Below are 12,989 nucleotides of genomic sequence, written 5' to 3' on the forward strand. Positions count from 1 at the left end.
TATTTTTGACAATGTTATTGTCAAAGGTAAACATTTTAAGTTGGTATTTATGACATTGAGGCTTATTTGTAATTGGTTGCTACTTCAATTCAATTCAATTATTTTTTTGTTAAGAAAATGTTTTCAAAATTATTAAAATTTCAGGGAAGAATTTATTAGATAAGGGCATTTTAGTATTAATTCTTTTTGACATGTATTTGCAGCAATTTTTATTAACGAAACTAATTGTATTTAGTGAGTTAACAAAAAATGTTTTTCTTTATAGTTCAACTTTGTAAGATATTTTGTCTTTTTTAGCAGCTCTTGATAAGAATTGTAAACACAATTGAAAGCTCGAGATATTAAATAGTTAACCAATAGCCCCTTTTATTGACTCCAACCTATCAAAAACATTTATATATTTTTTCCAAACGAGTCACAAGTACTTCTTTTTTCTTACTCTTATATATATATATATATATATATATATATATATATATATATATATATATATATATAATTTGTTAATTATTTTGTTTCATATTTTCAATTATAATTGTGGTTATTTCTCATTAAAAAATAACTTTTGTGTGATTAAATTTTTCTTCTAAAGGCGCCTATCTTCTAGTAATGTTGGTGATCACATTCACTACCTCGAAATAGATTAGTCGAGGTTAACCAGTCCATTTCCTAAGATTGGCCGGCCAAGATATAGGTCTATGTACAGGGCCTCTCTTGCCTTCAATCTTGCTTTACAGAATCAACTTAAGAAGTCAATTTTCTGTTCTTTATGGTGTTCATGATTTCTTTGTCTTTTCTTAGCCTCCGAAGAATAGTTATGTTAGTTATGTGGTGTATTTAAATGGTTCTAACCTTTTTATGGTATCTTCTGAAAGATTCCGGCTTTCTAGTTCGTAGAGGACGACACTAAGTTGCAAAGAATCTTCCTAAGATCTTCTGGCTTTTTCAATACGAATTTTTATTTCGTAGCTCTGATCCCAGGTCCACAATATTGCAACCCAGATAGCATATTTTCTCCACTCTTTCATGGGTTGTAAATAAATTTAGGATTATTAATGTATTGATAATGAACACCATCTAATTATAGATTCCTCCTTAATCGATAAATGACTTGTTTTGAAAACCGAGATACAAAATTTTTAGCACTCTAAAGTCTACACACGCTATAACGTATCGATTATAGGAAAATAGACATGATCATGTAAATATGAATGATGGATTTCTGATTCGTTTAACCAATCTACATTTTTCTCATGCATTTGTATTCCAGTATAAACCCTTTAATTAATCTAGCTAGTATCTATATAAATGAAACATAACAAAAATGTCATTCTTTATGGTAAGCATACATTTTCGAGAATTTTGAGAAGTGTTAACGCTGTTTTTAATGACTTGTTGATTGTTTTCTTAGGTATAGTTTAATCAAACAGTAATATTGAAGCAAAAATTGAGCATACTTCATTGTGCCAAAAGAATATCAACTATGTATTTTATAATGAAACAAAAATAAAAATGTCAATATTAATATTGTCTGTATTCTAAGAACGAGTGAGAGGTTCGCGTTCTAAGTCGTTTTACGATTTTACCAGAGATTATAGATGCAGAAAATCTAGTTATTGGTAAAAAATTTAACCATACAATAAAATGTTGATGGTTATTAATATTTTTAATTTAAATTTTCCAAACATAATTTTTCAAATAATAAAAATTATTTCATAACGTTTTTTATATCTATCTGTATTCAATCTCTTATTTTGGATAAAATAAACTTATATATTACAAATGAGTTTTGTGGAAGAGTTGTGTTTGAGAAATTGTTTGACCTCTTTTGTTATACTCCTGCCTCTATAATGTCCAAGTGTGTACATTTTGTTAAACGAAGTATATAAAAAAAAATTAAAAAAGTACTATTTTGTGTACCCATTTCTACTTAATACATGACAAATGTTGATCGAATCTTGGTATGACTAGAATTTTCCAATATTTCCCTACTCTATTATTACTTCAGGAAATAAGATAATTTATAATTACAAAAATATTTAGCATCGGAAAAGCACTTCGGTATGTGTAATTGATTAAAGTTGTATAAGTTTTAGAAATATTGACATTTATTCAGTTTACAATAACATATAAAAGCATTACAGACACCATAAAATATAAGGAAGTAGTTGAGACGAATGACGCGAAAATTTAAATCACCAAACCAGGTTGAAAGTAAGAGTAACATAGTGGACAATACTATAAAGAAAGTAGTTCAATATGAGACAAAATATTTTACAGTTCAGTCATCATGAATGATTTTAGGGGTCAATAGGAAGCGAAGAACTTAACATATTTCGATTTTAAAATAAAAACCAACTGTTGTTTACGAGTATTGTTCTATAACTGTGTGGCCTAACACGGGCAGAATGTTTTCCACAAAAATATTTTATTTTCAATATAGTATCCTGCATCCACATACATTGTTATAGCCAACAATCTACCAAATTATATATATATATATATATATATATATATATATATATATATATATATATATATATATATATATGTTCGGATAAGTTTCCGCAGTCAGATAAATGAAAATTACTGAGTTCTCGGGAAGAACCGCGTTGAGAATTTAAAACTCGACGTTTCGGCACCCATTTTGGAGCCATTATCAAGAGTGATACGGTTCGGTTCGAGTTCGGGGTCTCAATCTGCCTACTCCCCTCACTCGAGACGTACCAGTATCGTGTTCTATATTGCAAGAACTGTCTCTCGGCACTGAGGTCTCAATCTGCCTACTCCTCAGTGTCGAGTGACAACCGGTCTGACCCTGTGTGGCTGCTTTTATACTCGCTGTATGCGCGGGAACGTTATGCGCTGACGTGGTCTGAACTGACGTGGCCTGAGCGGTGGGGGCGGGAGGTCGCTGAAGCAGGGGTCGCCATGTTGCCGGCAATCGTTTCGCGTCATCGCGCGTGTTCAAGCTGTTAGGCCGTTTTTCGATTTCGATAGCTTCACGAATGATTCTCGCTTTTAATGAGCGGATGGGAGCGATGGTTTTTGCTTTTTCGAAATCTATTTTGTGGCCTGTCTGAATATGATGTTGGGCTAGGGCTGAAGTGGTATCGGAATGTTTGACTGATAGAGAATGTTCGTAAATACGGTTATGGATTCGTCGGTTTGTCTGTCCTACGTATGTACGTGGGCAACTGGAACAAGGTATCTCGTAGACACCATGGTCTTCATTGGGGATTTGGTCTTTTACGGATCTGACGAGATTGGACAATTTGGAGTGAGTGGTGAAGATGGTTTTGATATTAAGAGGGATAAGAGTTCTACTGATCTTGTCAAAGACACCTTTAATGAAAGGTAGAAAGATTTTGGGTTGATCCGGCGGCAAGGTTTCTTTTTTGGATGGAATGGGGTTTAGAAGTTTTTGAATGCTTCTCTTGATTTTGGTTTTGTGGTAGCCGTTTTGTAGGAGTGTTTGTCTTATTGAATTGATTTCGGATGACCTGTGATTGTTGTCGCTAAGTCTTATGGAACGGGAAATAAGAGTGTTGATGACTGAATTAAGTTGGGCGGGGTGATGATGTGACTGGGCATTGCGATAGCGGTTTGTATGAGTGGGTTTCCGGTACACGGAATAGGAAAAACTGTGAGGTGGATTTTTCTGAATAAGAACATCAAGAAATGGCAAAGACGCTTCAGACTCAACTTCCATCGTGAATTGAATGCTGGGATGTATTCCATTCAGGTGGGAGAGGAAGAGATCTAATGTGTCCTTACCATGGGGCCAAATGACAAAGGTGTCATCAACGTACCGTAACCAGCAGGTGGGTTTGAGATTTGACGAGGACAAGGCTACTGTTTCGAAATGTTCCATGTAGATATCTGCTATTACGGGAGAGAGAGGCGCTCCCATTGGGGCACCTTTGATTTGACGATAGAAATGATTTTGGAACGTGAAATATGTATTAGACATGCAGTGTTTTATAAGAGATAATGTGTCTTGGGGAATTTGATGTTTAGAGTCCAAGATGGAAATTGTTTCATCGATGGGAATGTTGTTTCTTTATTCACCAACATTACGACAAAACAACAAAACGCCGGGTTAGGTCTTCGTCCAGATTTCGAGCGCTAATCGCTTTCCTAACTCCCAGGGTCCAGCTCTGTGGTGGTCTTCCTCGTTTCCTCTTCTCTGGGGGTTGCCACATCATCGTTTTTTAGGCAATCTTTCGTCCCCCATTCGGCTCACATGCCCATACCATATGAGCTGTTTTCTCTCAATATCCTCAACTATAGTGCCCTCTATACCCATTTGTTGTTTTATCACTTCATTCCGTATTCTGTCGGCTCTTGATATTCTCATCGATCTTCTGATGGCATCCATTTCCGTGGCTTCGACCTTTTTCTTATATTTTTCGGTTATTCTCCATGTCTTAGCTCCATAAAGTAGGCTAGTTTCAACCATTGTCTCATAGATGTTCCATTTTCTTTTCTTTGATATTTCTTTACTCCATAGAATTCCGTTCAAACATGCTATAGCTCTTCGTGCTTGTACAATTCGATGTTCTATTTCTCGTTCGTCTTTTCCACTACGGTCGAAGATGACGCCCAGGTATTTATACTCGTTGCATGGATTTATTTTTTGATTGTCATCGATATCGAGTTGTTCTGCTTTAGCTCCAATTGAGAGGTATTTTGTCTTTTCTAAATTGATATTTAATCCCCATTTCTGGTATTCTTCAATTAGTTTTCTAAGCATGTATTCCATGTCATCTTTGTCATTTGAGATTACCACCTGATCATCTGCAAACTGTAAAGTATATATGTAATCCTGATCGTTCAATTGTATACCCATTCCTTTGACTTTCCTTTTCCATTGTTTCAGAGCTGCAGAGATATAAATCTTAAATAGAGTCGGAGAGATACAACATCCTTGTCTGAGACCCTTAGTAACTGTAAATTTTTCAGCTAAGAGGTTTCCGAATTTCATTTGGGAGTTTGATATAGATCTTTGAGAGCACTAACCAATGTTTGATGTATGTTTGATGTGCCCAGGACTTCCCATCGTTTATTTAGCGGGACTGTGTCATATGCCTTCTCAAGATCTACAAAAGTCATATGTAACTCTCTATTTGTCACAATTTTCTTTTCTATAATTTGTTTAAGACAGAAGATGTTATCTGTACATGAACGACCTGCTCTAAATCCTCCTTGCTCTTCGTCTTCAGACGATTGATAATCTGCGTCTATCAGGTCCCGTAGTATTCGACCGTATAGTCGACTCATTGAACTTGTGACCGATATCCCTCCATAGTTTTTACAATTTCTCCTGTCACCTTTTTTATATATTGGGGTCATATAGGCTGTTTTCCATTCATCTGGTGTTGGATGTCCATTAATATATTCGTTAAATATCACCGTGATCATTTTGTGTAATTTCTCTGAGCCATTCTTTATTAATTCCGTAGTTACTCCCTCTGGTCCACTTGCTTTCCCATTCTTCATCCCTGCTATAGCTTTTTGAACTATGTTGATATCTATGGTAATATGCTCTCCCAGAATTTCGATTCTTGATGAATTCATATCTTCTTTAAATTCGTCTCTGTTCTCATTTAATAGATGTTTGTAATAATGTGTCCAATCCTCGGGATTTATGGGATTTAGATTTATCTACCAAATTTATTCCCATGAATATGAGAATTTATTTATTTTCAATATGAAAGCATCAAATATTAAGCTGCTATTATTGTCGATACAAACACGCACTTAGACATGAGGAAAATAAAGTGTAATCATCATCAAAATAAACAGGTTACGATGGCTAGACCATGTAGAGAATGCATTTATGAGGCAAAACCTTCAATGCACATCTATGCTCAAAGAATCAATGGAAGGAAAAGGAGACGTTGGTCTTGTTCAATATTTAAAGACCAAGAAAAAGTTAACAGCACTAGGAGTGCAAAAGTAAAAGCTAGCGCAGACAATAGAAAGGAATGAAAATTTATTCTACAACAAGCTAATCAGTTGTAGATCCAAGTACGATAACGGCGATGAAAGTTAATTTATTCGAACGAAACTCTCTGGATAAAATATAAAACAAACGTGATGATTCTTAGGTGAATATTAAAAAACATGAGTGATTTTCCGCATTTGACAATCCGGAAAAAGAAGCTTTAACACTGACTATAATATAAAAGATTTTCGCCAATTATAGTAGGAGAAATTTAAGGAAAAATGATCATTTTATCTAAGGCGATATTTATGGATGCAACTGCATAAATGGAGTGGAAGGAAGTGAAAAAAAATTAAGAGCTGCTTGTTCCCTCTGTGTAAGCAAACAGAATTAGAAAAAGAAAAATAAAAATTGAATCATGAGAATCAATACACTTTTAAATTAAGAAAACGAGGATATTTTCTCTATAGTCTATAATGATAATTGAAATAGTGTTTAAGACCAGTTGGGAAACTATTTAGAACGCCAACTATAAAACTTATAAAAAAAAAGATTAAAAAAGTTTAAAGAAATTTTAATAGTTGGAATTTATCCTTGCAATCTTACATATTCCTTGTTCTCATATCCAAAGTAGGACACCAATTTAGTTAGGATAAATCATAAACATCTCCTCTGTAAATTTCACATTGTAGTTGCTCTGTTGTTAAAAAAAAACGCTTATCACATATTTGAATCATATTCCATACTGCAAAATTAGCATCAAATTTGGGGATTCAAGACAGAACACCAAACTTTTTTCACTTTTGATTTTGTTAGTGCTTTCTTTTACAATAAATGCAAGTATATATACTTAAATGTGAAAGTTGACAATTTCACGTTCACAACAATACCAAGTTTCGATGTATATATGATTTGAAAACACTATAGTTCGGATTTATACAGAAATATTCTGGTCATACCAGCAATCATATACTTAAAACAATCATTTGTAAAAAGTTAACAGATGTATATTCCACCAAAATATCTAAGAAATATTGTATCTAAAACGTAATTTTCAAATAATTTCTAAACTTCAATAAATTTTGTACAGTACCAACGAGCTTTATTACCTTTGATTTTATGAATATCTGTTAAATAGTGTGGACGGCTTATGAAATATAGCAAAACGTCTCAGATTTTGCCTGCCAGCATGACAAGGTGCAAAAAAGTATAAAGAAAATACGCTATGAGCATAAACGAGAGAATACCTCTTTTGTTGGAAGTATAGGAGTATAATACATAACCCCAATAAGTGTTAGAATATGGGTTTGAAAAAAAGGGAAAATTAGGAGATCTACTATAACGCTTAAGAATATTTTTTGGTTGAAATGAATGAAATATGTTAGATATTACTTATTTGATAAATTTGATCAAAAATTTTGGATAAACACCTATATTCGATTTTTTAATGTGGATGGTCCACTTTGAATTTGAAATCATTTTGTTAGTGAATGGGTTATCCCACAAAACAATACACTCGATATTGCATCAAAGACTTTTTTTAGCACAGAATGCGTATAAAAACATCAGAAGTTAGAATGTCTAAAGCTCTTCGTCGTCAAATGGGAAAAATTACTTTACCTCCAGCTGCTTGAGCTTAATATCTCAGGTTTTTATAAAAGTCATGGTGTATAGCGGGTATCAAGGTCTTTTTTAGCTTTATTAATGGTGTTGCCGCTTGGATACAGAAGTGGCAATTCCATTGTTTGGAAACAGATTTCCTTTTATTAAGCTTCACTGTTTCAAACTAAAAATCTTCATTGTTCGAATACTTATATTGAAGAATATTGGGAAAGTCGTTCCTATAACTTAACCATTGAATTTTAAGCCACTCTACCTTGGTTTTTAATTCGGAAACTTTTCTGTTGGATATATTACTTTCAAGCAATTTCGTAGAAAGAAAATTTGATTTTTCCATGTTTCTTACTGTGAACGGATTTTTCTTTCTAACGTGCTTTTTCAATGTATGCCAGTCTTGGGGTATAAATACATGTGGCTGGAATTTCCACGGACGCGTCCTTGCGCGCCACGACGCCTCCTTTTTTGTTGCGATTTCGGTGTCTCTTTAAAGAATCTCTAGCACTCTTAGCCTTCTTTTGACGAAGTTCTTTTTCAGTTTAGAGTTGTTTACTTGATTCACGATTGGCTGCCTTTATTTTGACTTTAAATAAGTCACACTTACAAGAGTCAGCAGTTGGAGATGAAAGTGTAAATTATATTTCTTGTTGAACGTTTCTCAGAAAATAAAATAGGATAGGGGATAGAACAGAATAAATATATTTCACAATAATTAAAAGTCACAAAATGACAGTAAAATGACAGTATAAATGACAATTTACAAAAAGATAAAAAAATATCAATCAAGAATGATAGAAAAATATCTAGCTGTCAGCAGCACAGTGGACTAACCGCGCATGGTCCACTTTGTTTGTCTAAGATCCTATCCAATATGGAGTTTTAAAACTACTTTAGTGCAGCCATCTAGTAACAAATAGAAAAATGTGGATTGGTCCACTATGCAGCTGATAGATTTCAACTAGATAGTTAATATTCTACAATAAAATAAATTTTGAATTTTTGTGAGTTGGTCCGTTATTGCACTATTTATAAAGTTGAAAAATATGAATGTACTTTAGTCGCCAGAGACGAAAATGCCACTGAACCTCTAAAAATTATACAAACAAGCTTAATTTGGCTGTTAATGTCAGTTTTGGGATTCTAAAGAAGAAGTTTATCACTTTTACCGCCCGGCTTCTCCCTAAAACCCCCTCCGTAGGCGAAGAAAAAATCATTTTACAAGAATCTGTATACCATAGAAAAATATCTTTTTATTTAAAATGTAGCTGAGACAATTTTAAACAAAAATGTTTATTATTACTTTTTCAGTAGAATGAACCGTTCTCTTATAAACGAAGCTTGAAGCGGTGATTTTCAATGTCAGCGTCAATTAAAATTAATTCGAAATAAAATTATATCAGCTCAGCTGTAAAAATTCGACAGAGTGTCCTATCGACAAAAATCAAAATGCGTTTTAAAGAAAAAGAAAGCAGCTTTCGTAAAGAATTTTTGGATTTTGTCGCAAATGAAGTCAGTTTCCATAATGATGTTAAATAAATAAACATTTAGCGATTTTTACCATTTTTTACAATTCTCCTGAAATCAATAATATTTATCACTTCCATTAACCGGTCACTATGGAATTTTTATTATTAAATGCAGTTTTCAAAACATATACCCTGAAATTCCGGTTTTGAGGTTTAGTCTCACTAATGTGAGACATTTGAAATATGCCTAAAAACCGCTAAATTTAAACTGTCACATTACAAAGGATCTAAAACGTTCAAAACTGCTTTTTTTGATTACACAAGTAGGTACATTTTTTGAAACGACACAACTTGAGCTAAAAATTCCACCTGTAACCTTTTTTATGGAAGCATTTCCCGTGACGTGCGATAATTTGTGATATGAATGTTTAAATTCAGCGTTTTTTGGGCATATTTCAAATGCCTCTTAAAACATTTTTTTCTGCGGTTTTCTACAGATTCTTTGTAAATCGATTTTTTCCGTTTTTCCCCACCTACGAGGGGGGTTTTTGGGGGGAAGCCCTGAGGTAAAAGTGGAAAACTTCTTTGCATCTTTTTTAGGGTCTGACAACTTGGCGATTAAGAAATAAATTTGTTGAGTTAGCATTGAACATTTTAAGTTTCATATATATATGTTTAATTTTCGTGACTAATAAATGCAAAACATTCTAACTAATTCGCATTTATTCCTCTGGACAACTTTAACTATTTTTTTGTATATTCATTATTATTAACATGTGTTTTAACACGGATTCTAATTTTGGTTCTGTTTATATAAATTTTTTTTTAGTTTTTTCACATCGTGTTATTTATTCAGTTTCGAAAGGTACTAAAAAATTCTTCTTCGTCTTTTTTTATGTAGACATGCCTATCTATTTTTCACTTCGTCTTCCTAGTCTTCCGTCGTCTTCACTACATCTACATCGTATATCTGTACTTCTGGGCCTTTTCAATAGTGTCTTAGCATTAATTTTTCTGAAATTTCTGCTGTTTCTAGCATTTTTCTATTATTTCTGTATTAAATCGTGTTTTTGTCACATATCTATGTCATCCTTGATCTGGTGACTGTTTTATAAATTCTGCGTTTGATTTTTTTCTCGATATTGTTACTTTACTCTGACGTAAACCAGAGACAACTCTGAGGGCGCCAAGCTGAATGCAACATTTGTGTTTATGTTACTGTGTTAATATTTTGCAATTACGATGGCAAAACATAAATTGTTTGATATTATAACAGAATTAGAAAACATTGGATACTAAGTTTACACGATTAGTAAATAGTGATTTAGGCGGTATTAATAGAAAGCCGTTGGAGTGCTCTAAATATTATGAACAAAATACTTGGTTTGAAAATTACATTAGTAAAAAAAAAGGTGTATGTTTTTGCGGACACGCCACATATGATCAAATTGTTAAGGAAGCATTTTCTTGACTCTTTTTTTTTTTAACAAATGGCCTAATATTTAATTCGAATCTAGTTTTAGGGCTACTTAATAATACTGAAAGACTCGATTTAAATATTGCTGGCAAAATAAATAATGACTTTTTAACTGTCGAAAGTGCTCAACGCTAAAAGGTTAAATTTGCTACTAAATTATTTTTACACGCAGTTTCACGAGCCATTTCTAGATTAGGAGTTTTAGGTTTGTATAAAAATCTTAATAACTGGTTTGAGTGCTCTGACTACTTCACAACCGTTAATGATATGTTTGATATTTTTAACTCCAGGGTGCTACACAGTGACTCTAGAAATCATATAAAAGCATGAGTTGGCTTTGAAGGAAGAAAATGAAATTAACATGGATAAGGTAACATTCGCTGTAAGAAAGACTAGAACTCTTTATTTCCGAGGTATATATATATATATATATATATATATATATATATATATATATATATATATATATATATATATATATATATATTGATACCATCTTTAAAATAACATTTTGTTGACTTAAAAAACGAAAAAAACGCAAAATATATTTCAACTTAATCTTTTATTTCTATTTCAATCTTAATTAGGACCATCTAGAAGGATTATTTTCAATTTTAAGAGTAATTATATAAATATATATATATTTATACATATATATATATATATATATATATATATATATATATACATATATTTATATATATATATACATATATATTATATATATATATATATATATATATATATATATATATATATATATATATATATATATATATATGGCTAAAAATCACCAAGGTGCAGAATTGGCTTTGCTAGCAAATTAATGTCTTAAATCTTGACTTAAAGGAAAAAAGAAAATTAATAAATGACTACAACTAACCTGTTTTGTGTGTACATTAACCAATACAGTTTATAAATTAAGTAAATTTTAAATTAAATCAATACACATGCATAGAAAGTCATTTCGGGAACGCGTCCTAATGGACGATATTCAATAATAAGTACAAAATATAAATGAAAACGTTAAGGTATTTAACACATCTCCTTACTTAATATACCGTCTTTTTTAAACAAAAACTAATTTTGAAAAGTATACTAAAAGATTATTTAATTTTAATAAGTAAAACTGCAAAAAAAAAGTTTGTCCGATAACGCACAAGTCATTTAGTGAACGCATCGAACATCGAACAAAAACAATTCTAACTGAACGCAGCCATTCAGTGCCGATCGTCAGTTGACGACGAACACAATAAAAAAGACGGCTGTGGGTGCTTTTATCATCAAATAAATTATATTTAATTGGTAAGTACCTTTCAATTCATTATTTGTAAAGCGTACATCAATTGTCCGTCAATTCGAGAACGTATTTATTATATTTAATTATTAATGAAATTCTGTTTTATAACACCAAATATCAAAGTAACTTCAATTATGTTGTTATTTTTTCATTTTCATAAAGAGCTAAAACTATTGAAGCTTTCTAGCCTGTGTAACTTAAGTGCAGTTGAACCTGTGAATGTTTTTATGCCTTCAATCCAATATCCTATTGATCAAGAGCCCATGATAACAGATAACTACTTAAATTGTAAGAATAGGGTAAGCATTTATAAATATGTTTACAACTCTTCTTCTTCGGACGAAGAAGATTTAATGACAATATCTCGTAATCAGCATAAAGGTAAACATATTGATGTTGAAGCAATTACATCTTATGACAAAGAAAATATACATCCAAATCTTGTATCCCCTGAAACATTCTTGCTAGTTAAAGTTCCTACTGCGAAGCCAAGTATTTTCTTCAGATATGTTGCTACCTGTCAGACGTGTGTCGATAACGATGATAGGGAAATATTAGTAACATTTTTGAGATCTGTGCGTAACAATATCCGAAAATTTAAACTGGAACCAAAGGATGTGTCATATATTAACTTTGACCAAATAATCAGTATTATTCCAACACCATTGCTGAAAAAAGAAAATAAGCTAGAATATTATTATTTTGATAATGATATTGACGTTTTCGAAATTAAGAACTGATTCAAACTTTAAGAAGATAAAACAATGATTATAGAAGTTCTATTAGATTGATTTATAAAAATGTTTAAACTTAATTTTTATAAGAATTTATTAATAGTAAGAGTAATTTTTCTTTTTGTAAACAATATGGTAATATAAATAAATATTTTTTATTCAATCTGTTGTTTATAATTTAAATATTTCCTTACTTATGCCTTATTGTATTAATATTCTCATTTTGGTAACCTTTTTGTCATTCCGGGAACGGTTGATCATTTCCGGGAACATTACAATATTTCAAAAAAATACGCATAAATTAAGATAGTTTTATTACACCTGTATTTAATATATTACAGAACTTTTATTCTGTTTATGTAACGTTGATTCGATCCTATAAGTCTTGAATATTTCCTAAATATTATTGCACGATAATAGCATCTTCTTTAATTTTTTGACATAT

This window comes from Diabrotica undecimpunctata, chromosome 1 (assembly GCF_040954645.1).
Source record: "Diabrotica undecimpunctata isolate CICGRU chromosome 1, icDiaUnde3, whole genome shotgun sequence".
In the NCBI taxonomy this organism is placed as follows: Eukaryota; Metazoa; Arthropoda; class Insecta; order Coleoptera; family Chrysomelidae; genus Diabrotica; species Diabrotica undecimpunctata.